Source organism: Sapajus apella, unplaced genomic scaffold (genome assembly GCF_009761245.1).
Source record: "Sapajus apella isolate SASKATOON/1434 unplaced genomic scaffold, GSC_monkey_1.0 scaffold40, whole genome shotgun sequence".
In the NCBI taxonomy this organism is placed as follows: Eukaryota; Metazoa; Chordata; class Mammalia; order Primates; family Cebidae; genus Sapajus; species Sapajus apella.
Genome location: NW_022436980.1, coordinates 13,087,636 through 13,111,080, shown reverse-complemented (window position 1 = coordinate 13,111,080; position 23,445 = coordinate 13,087,636). Strand labels below are relative to the sequence as shown.

At 35.4% G+C, this 23,445-nt stretch overlaps 1 protein-coding gene across 15 annotated transcripts in view; it reads left to right on the top strand.

Moving 5' to 3' along the window:
• BBX (BBX high mobility group box domain containing) overlaps positions 1-23,445 on the top strand; it is a 276,803-nt gene that overhangs the window by 133,025 nt on the left and 120,333 nt on the right. Inside the window, exon 4 of one of the 15 annotated variants that reach the window (XM_032299195.1) lies at positions 2,480-2,596. The exons of the other annotated variants lie outside the window; for them this stretch is intronic. The gene's annotated coding sequence lies outside the window, so the exon portion shown is untranslated. The remainder of the gene's footprint in view (positions 1-2,479; positions 2,597-23,445) is intronic. 15 annotated transcript variants of the gene reach the window in all.

The following is a 23,445-nucleotide window of genomic DNA, read 5'->3' as shown; positions in this document are numbered from 1 at the left end:
CTCCCTAAATGTTTCAGCATTTATATTATATAATATTTATATTAACTACAGTTCAATATTTATGTATTTTTTTATATTAAGTCTACATTCATTGGCATGGACACATCTTAAAAGTACATTTTCTGAGTTTTGACAAATGCATACATCTGTGTAACCCAAATACCTATCAAGATATAGCCTTTACTTACTACTGGTAGATGCCTGTTTTTCTTCTCATTTTTTTTTGATGAGGAAACTGAAGAACAGAGAGGTGAACTTAGCTGCCCAAGGTTATGCAGCTAATAAGTGGCAAAGCTAGAACTCAAATTCAGGTTGTGTGGCTGCAGGGTTTGTGCTCCTCACCACACCACCACATTGCCTGTAGATTATCCTCACGTGTTTGGGTATCCTTTTACATTCACGTGCATGAATGCCATGTTTATTTTTAACATAAGCGTGTAGACACAGAAGTGGTACACTGGGTTTAATGAGAGTAGAAATGCTGTTCTAGAAACGCATCAGTTCCTAGCAAGACGTTTATAGCAGGAGAAATTAAGAGGGATGTATAATATGACAGATTCCCTCCATTGTAGTAGTAGGGTGAATCTCTATGTAATAGCTCTGTCTTAACTGGCATCCTTGATTAATGTTTCCACACATATCAGTGAAGTGATAGTGAGTTTTCTAATGACGACACTGAGGTTCAGCAAAATCTTCAAGTACCACTTGAGCAATTAACGGTAAATTATGTTCAATATAGCTTTGTATTAAGCATTTTTGCTCTTTTATAATTAGTAGAAAAGTGTTCATCTGTGCATGATATATATAGCATCACTCATCTTGATAACTCAGACTCTGAAATAATATAATTGACTAATTGGATAAGTTAAGAAATTCATAAGGTTTTTAACAAAGAAATTTGTAATGGAATTATTTGACTTTTCCAAATAAATTACATAAAGATGTAAGGATTGGAACAGATTATATTAATTTTGTTTTGGTTTGCAATACTTGGGTGGCCCGATGGAAAGAACTTGTTCAACTTTAGTCTCTTCCCTGCATTGTGTTCATGCCACTCATACCTTAAAAGTTGACCAGTACTTTTTGTTCACTTCTTAAATGATTAAAAAGAACCCATCATGTAATTTTTTTAAAATCCTAAGTATTGCACAAAAAGCACTAAAAAATAAAAAAACAGCATGTAGCTCACAAAACCTAGCCAGTCACTAGAGGGCAGAGCAGTACTGTACGTTAGTCTTAATTTGAAAATTCCTGGTTTAAAAATTGCTGGACATGATGGAAAATATATTGATACACAGTTGAATAGAAATTTCTTTGTGTTCTTATTGTCTTATTTTGCTGTGATATCCAATAACATGCTTATACTTTTATCAAAGGAGATTTTCTGGCAATTACATTGAATGTTACTAAAAGGTCATGATTATTTAGAAGAGTAGAGAAAATGCTAATGCATACAAAGAGCAATACATTGTATAACTTCTACTCTATGAAGTACCCTGAAATCGGAGTGCAGTGTAGACTTTAGGTGACACGTTATGAGGGCAAACACGTAGTTTTGAGCACCAGTTCTTTTACTAGTACTTAGCTGTGAGAATTCATTGAAATGTAGGACATTGGTTTATCTTTCCAGTCAACTGAAATGTGTTGAATCATTAAGACTGAAATTACCAAGTTGTAGAAGCAAATGAACTAACTCTAGGCCCCTTTTAAAAATTTTGTCAAGTGACTGTTCACTTAATTTCATTCCTGTAGTAAATTTTCTATCATTCTGATATTTTTATTCAGATTTATTTTTGTCTGGTTTATCTTTAAAATATCCTAGTGAGTGACCTGAGTAATTCAGTGTCCCATAAGATAGAAAACTTTTATCCTTGTGTTTATTTGAATTTTATTTTACAAAACCAGTTTGGATTTGTATAATATTCTACTAGGAACAACATAAGGATATCAGAAAAAGCAATAGATTTTAGAATCAGAAAATTTTGGGGCCTTGATTCTTATTTATTTGCTTGTGTCTTGGGCAAGTCACATTACCTCTCTGACCTTCATTTTCTAAACTGGAAAAAATATTTCCTTATTTACAACTGGGTTGTTTGGAGGATTGTGTGTTTATATGTATCTCCAAACATGTACGTATACATCTCAAAACCTTGTGAAGATGAGTTTTAATAGGTAATGTTACAAGCTCAGGAAAACCATGGCAATAACTTCAAAGTGGTTGACTGTATCACAGATTTAGTAACATGAGGGCACCTATTACATGAGCAAATAGTACCAAAAATGTGGTTTCAAAACCAAAACCCAAATTCAGATTGCCAGCTTCCTGTCTGTGATTTCTCTGGCTGCTTAATCTCTCCGTTGACTTCTGACTCTTTTGCTCCTCTCAACTCTTTATTTCTGTCCTCTGTTTATTTCCATGTTTCCTCTCTCTGTGTTTCTCCTGACTGTCTCTGGTCTCTCTGTGTTTTTCTTGTCCCAGGCACCCTCAGGAAGACCCCAAGCCTCTAGCGGTACCTGGTATCATCTCCAGCATGTTATAGATGTGGAGGATTCACTGGGATATTGAGAAATACCAGAGGCGAATTGTTCCACTGTAGTAAGTCATTCAGCATTTGTTAAGTGACTACTGTTCACGCAGCATAGTTGGTGGTCCTTTCGGGGAAGAAAAATTTGTTAGGATGCAGGACAGAAGAAATAAATTTGTAAACTCTTGTCAGTGGTTCTTGCAGGCTAAACAAACATGCAAATGAAAACAACGACGGCAAATTAAAAAGCTGACAATCATATAAATGAATTGTATTTTATGTGTGCTGATGGGGTCTAGGGTTAATGGAGTAGAGAAAGCCAGGTGGTATTAATCAGATTTCCTGCATGAGTTTAAAATTAGGTTTTAAAGTACATTTGGATGAGAGATGAGGAAAGAGAGAATGGAAGTGAGTAATTTCTGTGGGGCTTGGCAAGCCTGTTTGCTTCTCTGTGAGTGAATTCCTGACGGGAGGATAATGAAATGAAAGTGCTAGGTTTCAGCCTACCAACAGCTAACTTTACTTCCAGTCTTAGAGAAATTCCAGTTACGAAAAGAAGTGCAGCCAAGTTGAGACTTTCCATAAACATAATTGATATCCATTGCCAGTTTTAGAATTTATAGGGCTTAAGTGTAAATTGTGATTATATAAAGTAATAAAGAAGTACTATGACATAAAATTGATACAGAACATTAGAACATGATTCAGGGATGCATTCTAAATAATATCATAAACTGAAATAGTAAGCTGAAATATAACAAGTCTGTTTTATTTATTTATTTATTTTTTGCATTAGAAATTTATTTTTGCTGTTGTATATTTAGACAGTCCCAGCTAGTAGATACATGGTTTTGACATTTGGATATCAGAGTTGGATATGGTTTGAATCCCAACTGCGCTAGCTTTTAAACATTAGGCAATGTACTTCACAATGCCGAATCTCAATTTCCACATGTGTAAACTAAGGCTGAAAATATTTACCTCAAAAAGTGCTGTGAATGAAAAGAGATAATTTTATGGAGTCCTGAGTACATGCAAGGTACTTTCTACTTGCAGATACTTAAAAATACCTTTAAAATAGTTAAATATAATGTTCTTTCTGAGAGCTTTTTAAAGTAAGAATGCTGTACATACAAGAATGCTTGTATCTACAGAAAATGCTGTAGATACAAGAATATTATGCATAGAAATTAATGACCTTTTATACCTTCTGCTAATAAAACATATTAAAAAACAGTTTCAGGCTGGGCGCGGTGGCTCAAGCCTGTAATCCCAGCACTTTGGGAGGCCGAGGCGGGTGGATCACGAGGTCAAGAGATCGAGACCATCCTGGTCAACATGGTGAAACCCTGTCTCTACTAAAAATACAAAAAATTAGCTGGGCATGGTGGCGCATGCCTGTAATCCCAGCTACTCAGGAGGCTGAGGCAGGAGAATTGCCTGAACCCAGGAGGCGGAGGTTGTGGTGAGCCGAGATCGCGCCATTGCACTCCAGCCTGGGTAAAAAGAGCAAAACACTGTCTCAAAAAAAAAAAAAAAAAAAAAAACAGTTTCACAGTGGTAACAGGTATAATATCATAATACTGAATTAGATATTAGAAATGGTGAATTAGACTCTCTGTGTGAACCTATGGTCTGCAAGCTACATATATGCCTTTAAACAAAAAATTATATTAACTTGAGAAATAAGTTTGTGGTGATAATTAACACCCTTTATTCTACCTTCTTTACCATTTTCTGTGTTTATAATTTTGCAGTTGTAGCTTTAGAATCAGGATAAATCTAAAATATGATAATTTCTTTTTGCTACCCTACACAAAAATATTTACGCTATGTAGATAAGATACAAAGAATAACATTAACATGAGTAACTGAGAACCTACCACTAGTTTGAGAATAGAACATTACTGTTTTTTTTTTGTAGACCACAATGTGCCCTCACAGATTCCATTGCCTCTCTTTACCCCCTCACCACAATACTTAATGTTGAGTTTATTATGTGTTTTTCTTTGTTGTTTTTCTCATACTTATGTACCCCCTACATTGTTTTGCTTGTTTTTAAATTTTATGTAAATAATAAATACTCCATGTTTTCTTCTGTAAGAACTATTTTTCCTGTTCTATGTTATATTTATGAGTCATTCCTGCTTGTCTTTGTAATTCATTTATTGTCGTATATGTATAGTCTTTTATTGTATGAAAATACCACGATTTATTTGCTTTCTATTTAGGCTGTCTTCCTTCCTCCTTCCCTCCCTCCTGCCCTCCCTCTCCTTCCTTCCTTCCTTCCTTCCTTCCTTCCTTCCTTCCTTCCTTCCTTCCTTCCTTCCTTCCTTCCTTCTCTCTTTCCCTCCCTCCCTCTCTCTCTCTTTCCCTCCCTCCCTCTCTCTCTCTTTCTCTCTTTCTCTCTCTCTTTCTTTCTTTCTTTCTCTTTCTTTCTTCTTTCTTTCTTTCTTTCTTTGTCATTGGAAATAAAGCAACAGAGGAAAAGTTTTTGAGTCCTGTATGTACCCTCTTTATGTACATATTATTTCTTCAGAATATATGTTCAGAAGTAGAATTGTTGTGATAGGATATGCCCAACCTCAAATTCTACAAGATAATGCCACATGGATTTCCATAGAACTTGTTATGCTTTATATCCACTAACAGAGTGTAAGTATTCCCTCTCTCTTACCTCCTATAGTTCTTTAAAATTACTAGATTTTTATTTAATATATTCACTGTATCTTTATGAATGATCCTTTGCATGTCTATGACTATATCTGGGCAGAGGTTTAAAATAGAAGAAAATTTTCAATTTGCCTATAAATATCATCTTAACAAAAACCCTGATGACCCGCAGTTTTTAAAAGTTAGTTTTACTTTTTGTAGCAGCTGCTTTTATTTTTCTTAGTTTCCCAGTTGTCACTCACACGTTTTCTCAAACTCATTTAAATCTGGACATCCTGAAATAGCTGGGTATGTTTGCTCACTAAATTTTTTGCCTCCAGAAAACCTAATCATAAGAATAAATGTTCTTTTGTGATAAATGAAAACTGTCAGCTGTTTCTGACTTCTAAGAAAGACAGTTTGTGCAGAGAAATGCACTTTTCTTTTCTTTTTCCCCTAATTATTGTTGAGATAGAGTGACCCACAGAGGACTGTTTGCAAGCTGCAGTGCCCTTGATCAACCCATGTTTTGTTCTGTACTGCAGAATTTCCAAAAGCTTGACTAAATGACTCAAGTTCCCTTTTCTGTCCTTCACCCTCTTTTGTTTTTCTTAGCCAATGATTCATTTGGTATCTGATTATATTTTTACACTCTGTTCCAATTTTAATATCAAAAGTTCTTCCTAATCTCTTAATGGGTACTTGGTGTTTCATAATTTTAGTTAACTAATCTCAATATTTTGTCTTTTTTCAAGCTTGCTGCCACTACTACATGTATCTCCTGATGTTTCCCAGGAAATACCAGGATCTATCCTATTTCCTGGCACTTATTCAATGGGTATTTATTGAATGTAGAAAGGAAAGATGTACAATAATTTGTACAATAATCTGCTTAGCTACAATAATTTCCTTAAAAGCACTAGGCAAAAATAATGAGCACTGTAAGTAGTTTTGCTAGTAAGTACCTTTATTAAACCATAGCCAGTCATTTCTTCTTGAGCTTTCCTTTACTTTGTTTGAAAAATTACAGTGGTAGATCAGTGGTCTATAAGATTCCTTTTGACACCACAATTTTGTATTCTATCTTCTAATTGAAATGACAAACACTTTCTCACTTTTTACCTGGGCACCATTACCAGGGTCTGAATCTATCTACCTTACTGGGCTTTAGGCCCATAACTGTGTCACAGCAACCTGCCAGTTACTGTCTCTCATAACCCCAGCAAGTGGGGGCATACATTGAACTTCTCTTCCTCTCTTTATTCCGTAGGGTTTATTTGTTCTAGTGTAATAAATGCCTTTGGCTCCCCGATTTCATTTATCAGGCAACCCAGACATTGTTCAATGCTAATGCTTGAGCTCTGGCTTCTTGTTCCTTCTTCTCTTCCCATAATGCTACAACCATGACTGGGGCAACTCATCCTACCCTTTGTTACTTGCTCTACAGCATAACCCCATGTCTTTCTCACACTCTAGTTACCATGTTTGAGTCAGCACTGGTTCTTTGTGTTGGGCTTTTCCTTAGAGTCAGTGGGTCTCTCTGCATCTGGTGCTGGAGGCAGGTTGTTTCTTCCTTTCTGTTGTGGTTCCTCTGCTAGGGACACCTCAGCTCAAGGTGACTGGTGAGTGAGAGCCTAACTTCTTTCCTTGCTACCTTCATTCAATCTTTCCGTTACCATTGGAGGGAATCGTAAACCACTTCCAAGGAGTTATTTGACTCCAGATTATCACGTGACTAATATATCCTAGGTGTGTTACTGGTCCTGGATTCATGTTGTGAGTACTTTTGAACTCTGCATCAAAGGCAAAAAAGGTGCCAGAGATCAAGCTACAATGGGAAGGGGAAAAACTTCCTTGTAATTCTCTATCAATTGTAATCACAGCCCAGTTACTCATGAGGGTCCTGGCCAGAAAACTATGTATTTGGTCTTTAACCAAGGTCAAGTATAGACTCTTCCTGACCTTTATTCAGGGAGACAGAATGTGTACATTTTCTGTTGTGTTTAGCCAATGGACACTTTATGCTCCTTGTGATATTATAGAACTGGTTTGTAAAGATTCCATGTAAGTCTTGCAACTTTTAGTGTAAGATGAGAAGGCGGAAGAAAAATTTTACAACTAAAAAACGAAGAAAAGGGGAAACTTCTTCAAGGAAGAATTTATTTTTAATAACACTGAATTCTAAATCAAATTTTAAGTTTAAAAATTGTGAGTTTTTAAAATGTCAAATTATTTATTATTGAAAGCCTAGTTGTTAACCTCCTACCTCCAGCCCTCCATACACGTAAAACACCCAAGATGCACTGGGCTGTACAGCCATAAGGAACAAGAAGCCAGACTGTCTGTGAGAATTCACCCCTCCTAACTGCTTGCTTTACAGAGCTTTAAGGAAACATATTATACCAAATGTTCCGTTCTCCAGAGAAGCAGTTAATACCACCCTATCTCAAGAAAAACAGATGACTTTTTGTTCCTCAGGAATTCAAGGAGAGAAACATTCTTTTATGCTTATCAGGAAAAAAATGGGAGAAATTACCTGACATGAAAACTTTTACTGATAGGAGAATGTTCATTCTAACCATTATTATTATAATGTGTGTTTGATTAATGTAAAAGGCTTGACCTGTTAAGTATTCACATTAATATTTTAAATTATCAGTGATAAGAGTTTCTTTTGCAGTATTAATTCACTTGGTCTTTTATTAATTTAGACAGGCTTGAAAGTGCTTCATAAAACCTGCAACATTCATTTAGTATTCTTATTTTAATTTAATGTCTTGTCTTCTGAAAGCCATATATTCTCTAATGATTTAAGCTGTAACAAATATTAAAAATAAACTATATTATTAATGAAATAAGTTGGGTCATCCTTAAATACAGTAGAAACATTTATAAACATATAAATATGTGATATAAAATTTTCTTTCTGAGGATTCTAGAAAATGCATTTATGACAGATTCTGTACTGGATGGGCTGCTTAATTTGGAAAAGGTTTTATAAATGCTAAATTAAGAATAAATTTTGAACTACGAATTTTTTATTATATGTGTTATACAGTGAAGTTGGTAATAAATATAAAATTAAGCTCAATGTTGAGCTTTACTCAAGTAAGTACTCTAAAAATAGATTTATCTATATTAGAAAGTATTTTATTAAAATAACTTTGAATAGTTTGATTCAGATTTAGGTGTTGCTTGAATAACAATATTCATTTTGTCTTGTAATTTATATTTGAAAACAAAAAAGTAAAATGTTCAAATGGATCTGTAATTTTGATGAAAAGAGGTGCACAATGAATCTGTTTTGTTGAATATTTTCTAGAATATTACCATTTATTTATCTTAGCTATAAATATTCACATTTACAAAAGCCTGACTAGGTTTTATTAAATCTGAAAAATAAATCACTGATTGTTTTTATTAAAACAATGGAACAGAAAGTAGAGCAGCTGTACTTTAATATTGAGATTTGTTTTGAGCAATTGGGACCCTCCTAGGAAGCTTACTTACATATTATGGTGTTGAAGATTACTAAATATGGTCTTCTATGTACATGCCAAACTGTTTTCTCCCAGCAAATCATACTCGGAATCTGTACATCTCTTGTGCTCAGCTAGTGGACGCCACTCCTTTTCCCTGCGCCAGGCAAGCACTGTGTCTCATTTGAATGATGACATTATTGCCCTTAAGTTAAGGTGTGTTTTGAGCTTAGAGGATTCTTGGCTGCCCTTTTCATCCGTTTATAGTTATTCCCTGTTACTTAACCCCTACACATCACCTATAGATGTTGTGGCAGGTTGATGGCAGTGTTATTTCTGTGAGCCCGGAGCTGCCCAGGAAACATGGAGCTTGCGTTTTCATCCCTTAGTAACCAGCAAGCTGTTAAGAACCACTCTGGACCTAGGAAAGTCCGTGCTCTGGAACTCTGAGTCAGAGAACTAATAGAGCTCAGTGCCAAGGCAGGAGTGGGTCTGATTTTCACTGAATGGAGTCATCCAGTCAGCTGTTCCTTCAGAATTAAAGCTCATGGAGAAAACCTTCCATTTGCACTCATTGGAGCTTAATCAAGGATTGATTTGAGTATGTTTTCTTTTCTTTCACTCTTTAAAAAATGTGCCGGAGACTTTTGTTGATTTGTTTGAAATTATTTGCATTTAAATGGCTTCCAAGACAGTTTTCACATAGAGGTTCTGGCTCTTATTTTTTGCACTTACTGTGGCTGACAAAATCATGATGGGACTGCATTCTCCTTTTTCTTGATTTATGCTTTTGTGGCTATTTCAAAGACAAATAAGGGACACCTACTTTTTCCCATCCCCCTCCTACATTCAGAGGTTAAAGTTATAAAAAGGGTGAATCATAGACAAGGTTAACTTGAGATTTAAATCTACAATCTTCAATGGGAACTTTAAGACTTCCTGCCTGTAATTAAGAGACTAGATGGTGACGATGATGATGATGATGGTAATGTGAATGTTACTAAAGTAGAGGTACAGTAAAAGGCTGAGTCACAGATTTAAAATTATCATTTGAGATAATAACAGAATAGTGTCACAAGGCAGTTTATGGCTCATGCTGTAGAATTAAGAACTTAGAGGAGGGAGATGTTATTTTGCCTAGGATCATATGTGACTTGCGTTGAGAGAAAGAGAGAAGGACTGTTTTAAATAAGGAATCTCTGGACAAATGATAAGAAGCATAAAAGCACTCAATTGCAGGGAGCTGGGCCTTGAATACATCTAGGACATAGTAAAAGGCAAAGGAAGTTTGAGGCCATGTTTTGAGTGTATGGGCAGGGAGTGAGATGGGAAGGGACACCAAAAAGATGCAGAATACTAGGCTAAGGAATTAAATTCTAGGAGTAGACCGTAAAGAGCCACTGAAGGGTTTGATTTCAGGGAGTGAAAAGCTCAAAGCATGATTCTAAGTAAATTTGATAGAGATTAGTTTGAATGGAAATTATCACTTAGGAGCTGCTATAGTTACCCCTTGGGTTGAAATGGTGCCAAAGGGGTTGAAGAGGGAAGGAAATATGCATTTTTAACTATATATGCAAGGCAGCATATATGAGGTACTCTAAAAGGGATTTTTCACATTTATTATCTGTTTCCATTGTCACCATCCTATGAAGTAGGCACTAGTCTACTTTTATAGATTAATGAACAGAGGTCCTTAGATAACTGCTAGTGATCAAAATTCATAGCCAGGCCTGACTGCCAAGTTGCTAAGCCTTTTAACACCCCTGTTCTGACTCATGAGCATGGAAATGAAAAACAGATAACTTTTTAGTTCTTATTTGCAAAATGTTACTTTATTAGGAATTATGAAATCCATCCAAATTAGGGTTATATTCATATATATATATATATATATATATATATTTTTTTTTTTTTTTGATGGGGTTTCACCATGATGGCCAAGCTGGTCTTGAACTCCTGACCTCAGGTGATTCACCCACCTAGGCCTCCCAAAGTGCTAGGATTACAGACATGAGCCACCGCGCCCAGCCCCATATATATTCTTATATACATTCTTTCATGTACATTAGTACACCTGAGTTTGAATCAGATATTATACATTAGACACAGCTAATTAGATTTAACTATTTCTTTTTTTTTTTTTTTTTTTGAGACGGAGTTTTGCTCTTGTTATCCAGGCTGGAGTGCAAAATCACAGCATTTGAGGAAATGAACTTTAAATTCAGAGAAAATGTCAGTTAACAAAATAGGTCATTAATATATTTTATTAATATATCAATTTAAAACATACAGTAAGACTGTATTTTCTACCAAATATTAATTTTAATGTATTAAGAAATGAAACTAATGTCTTAATTTTTAAGAATAAAAATGATGAGGTTTGTTAAAGGATATAAAATTACAGCTAAATAGCAGGAATAAGTTCTAGTGTTATACCACACTAGAATGACTGTAGCTAACAATAATATATAGTTTCAAATAGCTAGAAGGAAGATACTGAGTGTTCCCTACAGGAAGAAGTGATAAATGTTTGGGATGATGGATACGCAATAATTACCCTGATCTGATTACTATACATCATATGTACTGAAATATGAACACCATAAATATGTATGGCTGTTACATGCCAATTAAAAAATAAAATAAAAATTTTAAAAAGAATAAAAATTTTGGAATAAACAGGAATATTTAGGAAAGAAGATTTTTGGTTCCTTCATTCATTGAAAGCTTTCTGGTTTTCTAACTTTTTAGTTTTGTATTTGTATTATAAATATAAAAATTTAATACACTTGACTGGTTTAATAAGAAATACTAGAAGGAAGCTTATTTTTTAATGAGATGATCACTTTAATAAATAATTATTTTACAGATGTTTGAAGAGGTAGGTACTCACACCCAATTAATTGCCCACTATCAACACCAACAAATCACCACCTCTGCACTCCCTGCACAAGACTTTCTGGGTGGTTGGTGTATGTTTGTTCTTAATTGATGTTAGCTTTTTATAATTGGTCACTTTTTCCTAAAAACAATTTTTCAAAAAATGTGGTGGCTAGTTGAGGAGTATCTGTTAGTTGTGTTCTGAGATTTACATAGATCAGATTGCTGTTTCATCCTTAAACATGTTAAATGGATCCTTTCTGTTGAACATATTTTTTTGATTTTTGATTTTTGGGGGGATTCTGATTTTTTCTCATTGTATAACCTGAATTTCGTTCAGTAAAAATAGTTTTGGGTTCACAAACAAGAAGCAGCTGTCTTAAGTATGTTCATTGACTCAGCCGAATGTCTGCAGTTGCCCAACAAAAGTTATTTGATTTGGGGTAGTGCAAAGAAATCAAAATAAGCATTCAGATTAGATTTTGGCTGCCGTAATAAGAGCTTCTGTCTGTAACTTGAAGTTTTGAAATCCACATGTAGTGTATTTTTATCTTAAAATGCAGAGAGATTTGAGCCTAAACACCATTGAGACTATGAAGAGAGCTTAAGTGATAGAGCTCAGTATTTCTTTTGAATTATTTTTCTGATCCTCAGAGGAAAACTTTGAATCTTCATTTCAAGATTGACCTAACAAGGGTTACACCTCAATGTTATTCACAAGCTGAGAAAAAAAAAATCATAATTTTATGTGTGTGTATTACCTGGTGAAAGAAAATGAATGCTTTAGTTCACTGAAGAAAGTCATCTCAAAGAATGACATGGACAAGGCCAGAAACATATGGAGAGACATATCCCAAAAAAGACTTTTCAGAATTGTAAAACTGAAAGCAGCAGAATAAAACAGTTCACACATTTTATTAGATCCATATGACACTGCAAATTCATTGCCTCCTTGAGAGACCATTGCTGTAAATATGTAGGGAGCAAAAGGGCGTTGTTGAGCCTCTGACATAACTAAATATTCGTAATGGAATAGGGTGCCACAAGAATAACGACCTCACAAATGAGGACTAGTTTTAAGATTCTGTTTTCTGAGATCCTTCTTGAAAAATCTTACCTTTTCAAAGTATCTGCTTGTGATTCTTTATCTCAAACAACTACAGAAAGATCAACATGGGTTAGAAAAGTCCTAAACACCAAATTTTAACCAGTGATAAAACGAAATTTTGAAGTTATGCTATCCACACATAGTGTATTTTATTTGAAAGTTGGAGGCAAATTGGAAATGATGCCTTTTGCTTGATAACTTTCTAATGAGGCTTAATCTTATGTCTGGACTGTTAAGTTGAGAATTAGAGCAGATGTCTTAGAGTCACTTGTATGAGACCTTAAGTATCTCTTCACCTTAGCTCCCCAAGTGTAAAATAACTATTATTTAATTATTGCACATATTCATATATAACTCTTAGTGCAGGTTATTTGAGAAAGATATTGTTTTCATCTTCAAAACACAATCTACAAAGTAAGTCTTGAGAGGATTTGACCTATTAGAAGAAGGACCATAGCCAGGACCTATGTTATAACCCTGTGATACAAAGTGATATTTTGGGTTAAAAGGGATCTAGGATAATATGACTGTAGTTTTCAAGCATAAGTTGAATGTGTCATTTCATGAAAAGAGCCTATGTTGAGAACATTTTGTAGTTCAGGTAGAAAGTGTATATTTTTGAAGCAGTGTTGTACTATTGCCAGTTCCTCAAGATAACATCTCCTCAGTATAAGGTATGAATTATTTAGAGGCTGAAGTAGGGAAGGGTGAAAGAAAGCAACCAGAATAGAGGAAGAGTATCAAACTAGAGTATATTTTTATTAAGTGGTAGAGTCCATTGGAGTACAGTGTGCTGAAATATCAGGATCTTATGATAAATTTTTACTTCTCATACATTGTTTTGGCTTTCGTTTTCAAAGGGCCTGGCATAGCCTTGGGTGCTTGCTATATTTACTTTGAATGTGGAATGACTGTTGGTCATGTTAATGAAGTAAATTTTAATGAAGTAAAATTTTTATCCTTTGCAAAGAGTGTCACAATTCATTTTTAAAAAATTAAACTTTGGTTGGCTTCAGAATTGCTAGTCTTTCTCAGTGATAAATGAAAAATTAACCCCATGGATGACTTTGTGCTAGCCCCAGCTCTTTCATCTTGAAGAGATTCTGAGCAAATTTCTTAATTTTGGCCTGAATTTTCTTTTTTTTCAATGAGGAAGTTAAATTGGATAATCTCTGAAGTATATTCTAACTTCTATAATTTAGTGATTTTAAATGAAGAGTAAAGTGGGAGTTCAAAATGAGTAGCAGATTATTCCTAAATCAAGTTAGATGAGGTTAACAGGAGTTATTAATAAGAGTTTCACATTAACAGACTTTTACTAATGAAGAAATGAGAACAAGTGTTGGAGAAAACATTCCTTTCTCTAAGAAGATGCAAAACCTTATATGGGATGTAATGACAATTAGATTTGTTTGATTAGGGCAAAGAGTTTTTCTTGGGGTATGGTAGTGAGTTTTCCTATTATGCTGATAGAGCCTCAACAATTTCTGATAAAATGGCCATTTAAAATCTGTTTTTAATAAAGCTTTAATCTACATTTTTTTAAACCCCAGCATTTTGGCTTCTGTATCTACCCGCCACCCCTCAAAAGCTTCACATGAATCATATTATTTGTTTCCTTTTTAACCATTGTATAGTTCCCCCAAAAAATTCAGAGCATAGACAAAAGTTAAAATTCTAAGACTGTCAACGAATGAAAATAATACTGACAAAAAGTATGCCTCCTACAATAAAGTTTTCCATTTTATAAATTTCTCTTTATTAGAGACAACAAATAATTATTATAGTAAGACCTATTTCAAATTTTTTCTTAGAAATTTCTGTTATTCTGGGTAACACTTGACTAAACTCTTGAAAATTACCATAAAATACTACATGTAGAACTACTTTTAAGAAGACTACTTGTTAGAAATACATGTCTTCCTGTATAAACAGGTACCTTTTCTACATTTGGAAGTCCCATTTCATGTAAAACACACATAGAACAGTTTGACAAAAGAGGTACTGTCCTCGTGACGGTCTTCAAGTATTTTATTTATGTTGGTGGACAGATGTGAACTGTTCTTTACAGAGTAGTATGGCCACAAAATGTAAAGTTAATTACTCTTCTTTAGAAAAAAAATGCATTGAAACTTACATATAATATAATTTGACCCAAACCATTAATAATACTTGTGATGATACATTTTTCAAAGGAAAAGAATGTGTCACTAAATCATCTGTAGTCCCTTAAAAATTGGAAATACATGTCAGAGGAGCTTGAAAATGAGGCGTTCACATGTAAATATCTTGGGAAATTCTGACTGTGTAACTAATACTAAAAACTGCCTTTTGATTCTACTTGATTCTTAATAAGTACCATAATGCCTTCAAGCCAGAAAGATGTATCTGAAAGTTCTAACACACACATTATAGAATTCCTAAGTCATTGTCTCACTACCCTTCTAATTTTTCACAGATTATTCTAATCATTTAATAGTAACATTAAAAGACCCCCTTTGTATTGATTTTAAACTTTTACATCACCCTGGAAGTTTTAGACTAGAAACCCTTGCGCTAGTAATGACTTTGGGACTCTGGACATTTAGCTGGATGACTGATCCCAGTGTGTTGTTGCCAAGTGAAGGGAAGACATTGAGGCATGCGATGCATAGAATTGCTTTGACTCACTTCTTTCCCCTGGCAGCAGTTGCAGCCTGGCGGCAGCAGAACCAAATCTGTATACTTGCACGTTTGAAAGCTGCTTTTCTTAGGCTCTCACAGCAGTTTGTATAGAAGAGGAGCCAAAGTAAGACGTCTAAAGAGACTTTCTCAAAAGCAATTCACATGTGATCTTACAAAGAACTCCTTTTAGATTTGGTCCTATCACTGCACTCCTCAGACTTCTGTTAAAGCCTTTGCTAAGAGGTAGTGTTAGGGCAAGGCCTGGTAACTTCTGTTGTGTTGAATTTGTTGCAGAGTGTTTTTAAGAAATAACAGCCTCAGAGTAATTTACAGTGGAGGGGCCAGCCATCTCCAGACACGAAAGAGGGAACCTGAGATTGAGAGGTTAGGTGATTTAACCAAGGCGTGCTCCTGCTTACAGAGTCCATGTTTTCAGACTTCCACTTACGTGTACGGTTATTATGTCAGAATATGGTTTATGAATAGTAAGAAGTTGCAGAAGAATAACAAAAAGGACATTTTTAACTGTAGCTTAAAAGTTAAACGATGTCAACTGCCATTAATCTGATAGGAAGATCCAGATTAAAGTTTCAGACCCTGGAGATGGAATGGGCTCAGAGCTGAAAGAGTGTAGTGTATCTATCCTTCCTCTGTGAGATGATGAGAGGCAAAAGATGGCAGTTTTGAGGGAAATCAGAACTTTTCTTCTTTAATACTGAGGGTTAGTTTGTGACTGTTGATTGGCCATCATGTTTTGATCACCTGCGGAGGAAATGGTGCTCCCTCAGCCTCAACTAGCTTAAGGACTGTGCCGATAGGAAGCAGAAGCAGCTCCTTGTGTCCTCTTAGTGAACAACACAGATTCCCACTTCAATTAACTGATGAGTCTGTTCTGTGGTCTCCCAGTGTTGTTTGCATCTCATACACTGAGGCAGCACTTCCCGCATGGACCTTTTAGATCAAAAATGAAACTATAGTACCTTAAGAAGCCTTTAAAGGAGACATTCTATTACTATTTGGGGAAGAATAAAAAGGCAGTATAATGTAGCGGAAAGAGTTCTGATTTTGTGGTCAAGAGACGCAGATCTTAACTCTGCCAGTAATTGGTTTGGTGAACTTGAACTAACCCTTAACCCCATGGGTCTTGTTTGCATCATCTGCAAATCGGGGGATAAGATTATCTCCAAAGGCTAGATTTACAGTCCCGATCAATCTATCTTGAAGGGCTTCATTTTTAGAAGAGTAGCTCTTTAAACAAATTATCCTATAAATCAAGTACGGCACCAGATATGTGCAGTGACAAGTGCAGAATTTTTCTAGGTAAGCCAGTTATGACAGGCTGCAGACAACCCTTTTTAATGTAAAAACTTTTTATTATCAGACAGTAGGGTGCTCTCCAAATAAATTGATAGTTTTTGTTATACAATGTTGAAATCTGAAAATATCTATAAAATTAGAAGCTTTTAAAAAAAATTGTAGAATCTGCTTCCAAAGGTGAAAACAAAACAAAACAATGAGCCTATAACTAAGGGAATTTAGGTAGACGTGGATTTCCTCTGATTAAATCTAATTACAAGCTGTTTCTGAATTATCACAGATTAATACTATACGTAAATATTTTGTTATCAGTCTTCCATTTTGCCTGATTATATATTTATGCTACATTAATTGATTTCATTAATTCCATTTTAATTGATCATGACTTGTGTTACTGCCACTGTGATGATAAAAGAGGGCCTTTGCCGCTGTGTACATGTAGGGATCAAGGCTTTACTGGAAACCCTATACTGATTTCTAAATATCAGACATAGCTTATTTAGAAAAAGTGAGTTTGTTTTCATATAGTGTAGGGCAGCAGTGACAATAATTACTGTCCTGATATAATGATGCTAATCTTTTATCATCATCGTCTGAAGTGAATGATAAAAACATGTTAAATTGAATCTCCTTTCTAACTTGTGTTCTGCAACCCTTACAGGTCCTGGACCACTTAGGAGATAATTGGGTTGTTCCTTATTCTTTGTGGTAGTGGCAGATATTCAACTTGAGATTTAAAATCAATATTACCTATTCAGAGTTGTGTGCGTTTAAAATATGTTGTTGTCCACCAGCTCAGACCACTAATTGGTGAGGAAGTGCCGTAAGGGACAGCTATTTTTTTCATGCAGAATAGCTTTTTTTTTTTTTGAGACAGAGTTTCGCTCTTATTGCCCAGGCTGGAGTGCAATGGCGCGATCTCGGCTCACCACAACCTCCGCCTCCTGGGTTCAGGCAATTCTCCTGCCTCAGCCTCCTGAGTAGCTGGGATTACAGGCACGCGCCACCATGCCCAGCTGATTTTTTGTATTTTTAGTAGAGACGGGGTTTCACCATGTTGACCAGGATGGCCTCGATCTCTTGACCTCGTGACCCACCCGCCTCGGCCTCCCAAAGTGCTGGGATTACAGGCGTGGAATAGCTTTTTAAAAGATCATTTCATCAAGATTTAAATGTAAGCAAGCAGACAAATTTTATAAAAACATCCACTAGATGGCATCTTGTAATTGTGTTTAGCATTATCCTGTAGCATTCTTGATGAGAACAGAAAGGTTTTTGTTTTTTTTCTCTGAAGGTTGGTTGTTCATGAATATATGGATTCATATATACTTCAAAATAATCTTAAAGTGAAAAAATTTATCTAGTCATTTTTTCATATTGCCCACTCATCATAGGAAACATTTCTGGAACATTCCTGATGTGTTCTCAAACATAGCATGACATTGGTAACCTGTATTAATAACACTGAGAAACTTGCTTTCCTAACCATTTTACATGCTTGATTTTGTAAAAACATGGAAAGCATAGAAAATTAGTCCCTTTCTGGAATATCCATTAGTTAGAAAATAAGCTTTGGTATTTTGCTTTGGTAGAGCATCATGCTTATAGCGGAGATATGGATTATATTTTGATGTGGTTCCAAAGTTATTTTAAAGTTAAACTTCTAAGATCCATTGAAATTGATCCTGTGAAAAATTTTTTAGTATTGACTTTATTTTTCAAACACAGATGCTCTTTGACCTATAATGGGGCTACATCCTGATAGACTCACTATAAATAGTTGAAAATACCCTGTCAAAAATGCATTTAGTACATCTAACCTCCCGAACATCATAACCTAGCCTACCTACACATGCTCAGAACACTTATATTAGCCTATAAGTGGGCAAAATCATCTAACACAAAGCCTTTTTTTCTTTTTGAGATGGAGTCACGCCCTGTCACCAGGCAGGAGTGCAGTGGTGCGATCTCAGCTCACTGCAGCCTCTGCCTCCTGGGTTCAAGTGATTCTCCTGCCTCAGCTTCCAGAGTAGCTGGGATTACAGGAAGGCACCACCACATTCAGCTAATTTTTGTATTTTTGGTAGAGACAGAGTTTCACCATGTTGGCCAGGATGGTGTCTATCTCCTGACCTCGTGATCTGCTTGCCTTACAAGGCCTGTTTTATAACAGTGTTGCGTATTTTATATAACTTATTGAATACTAAAAGTTTTCCAAGCATGTTTAAGCTATGCTAGGCTATGATATTCAGTAACTTAGGTATATTAAAGACATTTTCCACTAATGATATTTTTGACTTCTAAGTTGAAAAAAATCTGTATTAATAAGCTAACAGTCTTATTCTTAAGTGCATACAAATTTATGAATGATTTGGTTAATCTCCTTAGCTTATTAGTATTTTTAAAAGCTAATTGTTTATGGAACTATACAGTATACCCTAGTATCTTCTTTTTTGATTTTTGAATTATTTGTATTTTAAATTTTAAAAAAAGCTACAAAATAGAATTACAAAAAAATGTTATCATAGAGGGATAACATCATAAACAATTTAGTGTTTATTCTTTCAGGTTTTTTTTTGGATTGTGTATATATAAACATATTATTATGTATATTATTTTTAAAAAGGAATCAGGCTCTTATATCCTATGCAACCTTTGTTCCCACTTACCTTGAGTGTCATTTTATGCCAATAAAGGCATTTTCATGGAATTCTTAGTCACTATAAATTGTTAAATTTTAGTGACTAACTCATGTTTTAGCATAGCTTAAATATGCTTGGAAAACTTTTAGTATTCAATAAGTTATATGAGAAGTTAATAAAGGCATTTTCATGGAATTCTTCATAACTATAAATTGTTAAATTTTAACAAAGCTCCCGCTGTTTATATTTTGGCCCCACACCCCCATTTTTTCTCTACCCACAGATTTTTGACATGCAGAGATATTTCTTTACCTAACAGTATTTACTGATGAGAGCAATGAATTAAAGCAGCATAGGTCAACCTGGCACAACATCTGGTTAATAATAGGTTCTCAATTAATAATGTTGAATGTATTTTCTACTTTTTTTTTGGTTACATGAGGTTAATGGTTAGAAGTTATTATAGGCCTAGCATGGTGGCTCAAGCCTGTAATCCCAGCACTTTGGGAGGACCCGAGGCAGGAGGATTGTTTGAGCCCAGAAGTTTGAGACAAGCCTAGGCAATACAGTAAGACCTCGCTTCTGTTAAAAATTTGAAAAATTAGCTGGGTGTGGCATGCCTGTAGTCCCAGCTACTCTGGAGGCTGAGGTGGGAAGGTCACTTGAGTCCAGGAGGTCAAGGCTATAGCAGTGAGCCATGTTTGCACCACTGCACTCAGGCCTAGGCAACAGGGCAAGACCCTTTCTCAAAAAAAAAAAAAATGTTGTTACTTGTAGTTTATTTCAAGTTGATTTGAATGTTTATAGTCCATGATTAATTATGATGATGATAGCAAACCTTCATATGGACTTATCAAGCAGTGTATCTGTTTATAAAAATTGACTTAATCCTCACAATAAATTAGATACTGTTATTCTTCCTTTTCCAGATGAGGATGCCAAGGCACAGAGAAGTTAGGTTACTTGCCCAAGATTACACAGTTTGCCAATAACCGAATAATTTGTAGATGCAAGTTTACGAATTCAGGAAAAAAGAGAGTTCACAGTTGTCTTTTATGTCAAATCACATGAGGTACAAGGCATAGACCAAGTAGAATTAAGCAGGATGGTCTGGGATTTCTTTCAAAGCCATATTTAATGGCTTCAATTAAAAAAAAAGGCCAAAGATTTTTGTGATTCTCTTGAAATGGTGTCAGTGCCATCAGATTTTCTTATTGATTGTAAGATCACAAGTTGTAAAGTTTGTAATCTAGATAATATAGATTACAGTTACGTTTGACACAGTGCGTATCTTACTTTGACATAGATTATACACAATTTTTAACTAGTATGAAATTTACATGTCATGGTTATAATTTGATGTATACTGTATTACCCAAAATTCAGGCTCATGGAGTTTTCTGTGCCTGAGCTGCGTATTTTCTAAGCCTTGTCCAGGTCCTGCTGTGCTAAATGTGGAAGCTGTGTGGTTTCCCAGCAGCAGAGGCATTGATCTAATGGACATTTATTAAGCATCTAATATATGCCAGGCACAACAATAGCTCTGGGCATACAAAGATAAATAAAATATCTCCTCTTCAAGAAGGACATAGCGTATGGCTAGCAACATTGAAAAGTTCCATTCCAGAAATAACAGGATTCTGTTAAAGTGCTTGCTTACTTGCTTTAGGATTGTTTCTTTATAAAATGGGAAACAAACAAACAAACAAACAAACAAAAACATGAACAAACAAAACCAGAAATGGATTAGTATGGCCCAGGCTTTCTCTTTCCTCTGAACTTGTGCTGTGGAGGCTTTATAAAAAAGCCCCTCTCATTTTGATGCCATAGTACCTAAAATTTCCTTCATGAAGACTCATTAAAAATTACTTTTCTCCAGTGCCATATTTTAAAATGAGTATTAATTTATTATGTTACTTAACCCTTATTGTCTCATCGGGATAGCCCAGCCTTTGACATCCTGGAAGGACTCAGAATTGGCATTTTAAAACAGAACATCTATCAGCAATGAACACCTTCAGTAAGAAAGTAGGGTTTGAGTCCCGCGGATCAGGGAAGGCTGGGAGGAACAAGTGCTCAGTATAAACGTAATTCAGGATTTCAGATCCTTCCTGCTGAGCCCATAAGTGTTACTGTGGCCAGAAGTCTGTCAGACCTTGACAAGTGAGCCCTATTTTTGGATGATGGAGAAACAAGCCAAACCTCCCTCACTGACCACATGGGGCTTTTTGGTTCTTAGGAAGGTCTGGAAAAGCTCTTCACAGAGTAAAGTCGAAGGATGGCGTAAATGAACACTTCTGGCTTCCTCGTTTTAACTAGAGCTATTCCTGAGTTGGACTCGTGTATCGCATCTTAGGAATACCTCTTTACAAAGCAAATATTCCAAAATCCAAATAAGATGTCAGAAGCCCCACATTTCTAAGAGGAGGCTAAGGAGTGCAAGTGGTAGTAGACATGCAGAAACTAAGGGTGAAGTAGTTTCCAAGTAAAATGAGATTGTTGATAGACTTGAAGAAGAGGTGACAGAGCCAAAGTTATGAAAGCATTAGGATTCCCCATATCTGACAGTGTGGCTTGTTGGAAGAAGGAGCAGAAAGAGGCTGAGTTTTCAGTCAGAAACCACTATTTATGTCATATTTATAGGAGACCGTGTGTGAATTCAGTTGAATTGCTTGGTCTCGCTATAGCAGTTTTTAAAAGCTTCGATTGTTGACAGGTCTGTTAAGGCATGCTGCACATGTAGATAAGGAAGACCTTCAAGTTTCAATGTCCACAGTGAGTGATCATGAAGTTCTTATAGTTTAAAAAAGTTCAGATTAAGAATTTCATGTAACCTTTCATTAATTAAACACATTGGATCTTTGTTACTCTTCTGAACATTTTAGAACTGCACTTCATGTTTTAGAAATGACTTACCAGTTTTGCATTGCTCTGCTTACCAGGAAGCCCTAAACTTGGAGAAGTTGTGTTTTTAACTGGCTTTTGGAATGTGCCTCGTGGTGTATCGTGGTGGCCCAGCACAGAGGGAGTTCATTCCCTTCCTGTAATGCTTTTCAAAATAACACCTGAATAGTGGAAGCCTCGGGATGGTGGTGCTGATAAATAATGCTTTAGAAACGTGGTTTAATGAAATTAAGCCGATTTGGATAGCTTATAAGTAATCAACACAAACAGACATACAAATATTAACGGAAGTTTTATGGTATCAGGATTGTTATTAACTGGACGTCATGCAGAAAATATTTAAATCCACCAAGGACAGCTTAAGAATATAGTAGATTAGTCTTGTATATATCTTGAAATAGGTGGGGAAAGGTTTAGTTAATATAGTCTTATGAAATGTCTTTTTTAAGGAGTCTTAAATTATTTTTTAAATTCAAATTTATATAGTGGGTTTATTAGGTCAGTGATTCTCAACTAGGGATCTCGCAACTCCACAGGGACTGTTTAGAAATCTGTGGGACATTATTTGGGAAAATGCTACAGTCTGGGATTGGGTATAGGGGTCAAAAGGCAGGGAGAGAGCCTAGATATATCTTAACTCAGCAGGAAGTAAAACAGCCTTGCCTAGTAAGGAACTATCCCACTCATGATGCCGAAAGCTTCCTCACTGAGAAATGCTGATTTTTAGTTTAGTGGATATAACTGGTAAGTTAAGCTTAAACAGAGAAGTAATTGTGAGTGTCTGCACTTTGCACTCTGAAGACGCATACCATATACCAAAGGAATAAGGTAAAATTTCCTGTAGAAATTCTGGAGATTTCCACACTTATTATTTTATTAAGGTGAACTACCTTGTGGATAGTTTTACCCAGTTGCTTAACTGAGGGTAAATTTTATTTCTCCCTGTCAGAGTAAAGCTAGCAACGGGGGCTGTAAATACAAATTTCCAGAATCTTACACCTGCTGAACGTAAAACTCAGTCTAGGTCACTGGGGAAGCTGCACCAAAAGCATATTTTCGGCAGCTACTGACAAAGCTAGCATGAAATAAAATCACACACATTCAGTGTGCTTCATAACAGTGCAGTGTAATGAAATCCAGAGGCCAGTTTATAGTTAGTAAAAATCAAGTGTGTAAAAGCGTACTTCACATAAAACTAATTTGGTTACTCTTTTTAAAAGCAGATGTAAAATAAATTCATGAAGATGTTAGGAACATGGGTAGGGTGAGTGAGG